The following is a 1,916-nucleotide window of genomic DNA, read 5'->3' on the forward strand; positions in this document are numbered from 1 at the left end:
ACCACACATTCAGTTACAGCTCAAAAGCATCCCCAAATCGATATTCACACACACAAACACACTGACTTACCTGCGCACATACTGTAAGCGACATGCGCGCCCTGAAAACACCTTCCTCCAGGAGACGCCGCCAACGCCGCTGCTGATGGATTCTTGTTTTTTCTCGTGAACTAAAGGAAATCAGAATGGAGAGCGGACAGACGAGAGGATTTTCTCAGCCAGCGGGAAATCCTAAGAGCTACTGATGGTGTTCAGTATATTTATTTATTTAGTTATTTGTCAAGTGCCAATTCCAAAAAAATCTGAAAATTGAAAATTTGAACAATCCAGCCCAGCAGTGTGGAGCAGGGAAGGAGAACAAACACAAGTGCAAAGAGAAAGAGTTGTGAAGATGCCACATACTGTATGTGTGAAAACAGTGACGCTACAGGCGTATAGTTCAGGGGTGGTGGGCAATTAGGAAAACTGGACATCAGACTTCAAAGAGGGCTTGTGGCAACAGTTCCTGAGCTGCATTTTCTTTTCTTCTTTGTACAGTAGTTTGAAGAAAACACCTCGTACGGGCGAGACGCACGGCTCAGGATTAGCAGTATTGAGCTTGATCCTGGACACAAAACTGGCAGACAGACAGGCACTGAGTTTACTGGGAGTTTACTGGGGGTTTACTGGGGGTTTACTGGGGGTTTACTGGGGGTTTACTGGGGGTTGTGGGCATCTTCCCTGTGAAAACAATGTCTGAACTATCAGTCATGCTCCAGTTATCTCTTGGAAAAGCAAACCGCCCTTTATGATAAGAGTTGGCTCTATGAAATCTTCTCTTTGAATCTTTTCCTTTCCTTTCTGACCCATATATTATACAACACAATATTTCTTATGCCATTAGGAAAACACAAAGCTGCAGCCGCTTTAACAGGAATTCACATTATTAGGTTTTTTTTTTTGGCTGGAAATGACCAGAAGATAGATTTTGATAATCTAATAGGTAGGATGTCAAACCAGACACATAAATAAGGCTTAATTTTACTAAAAAAAAGGGCAACATATCACCCTCTCCTGTGACTTTGTGACACATTTGATATATTTTTGGCGTGCTGGTATTTTTTGCATGTTTTTAAGACCATTTACTAAAAATGGCGCTCCTTGATTTGCATTATTTCAGTACATTATTGGTGTTTTATATCACAGCTAAAAAGTGTAAGCATATCAGCGCTGGTATTAGTTTATAAACGTAACTCAAGGTTCACGTATTTCTCCTGAGCTTTTAAGCATTCGTTTGATAGGAAAACTACTTCAGTACCGCCATTAGACAAAGTCTTTTGAGTGCAGGACAAAAACTGTAGTTCAGCGACTACATAACTCGTGAAGGAACTCTTGAAGGTGCCACGTGGAGGTTATGACCACTAGTAGCGCTGTAGAGCAATGTTTTTATGAATGTGTCACTGTTTTGTTTGTATCAGGCGGTGTGACGCACACTCCTGCCATTAGTTTTACACTATTCCTCTAACCGACAGTTGGCGAAGGTAACACTCAAAGAGGCGCGTTAACGCACCAACAAAAGCAAAGAAGAAGAAGACTGCTAGCTAGCAAACGTGGACGTAAACGGTGCATCGTTTAAACTATTCAAAGACGGTACGATAATAATAAATGTTATTCAAGTTGGCAGTAATGTGAACATGATTGGCAGTAAATGTGCGTCTGTGCAGAGGTGTCTTATCTATGTTCAGTATGATAGCAGAAAAGTATTTTACCTACATAAATTACAGTATTTTATTATACTTACAGTCAGATTTTCATTTAGATTCTACAGTTAAGACAAACTACTGCAGTTGTGCAGACACACTGGGGATATTTATTCTTATTGTTTTGGGCCACTCGCTGTTTTTATGTTGACAGAAAACACTTCCTCACACGAGACC

The sequence above is a fragment of the Pempheris klunzingeri genome, chromosome 18 (assembly GCF_042242105.1).
Source record: "Pempheris klunzingeri isolate RE-2024b chromosome 18, fPemKlu1.hap1, whole genome shotgun sequence".
NCBI classification, from domain to species: Eukaryota; Metazoa; Chordata; class Actinopteri; order Acropomatiformes; family Pempheridae; genus Pempheris; species Pempheris klunzingeri.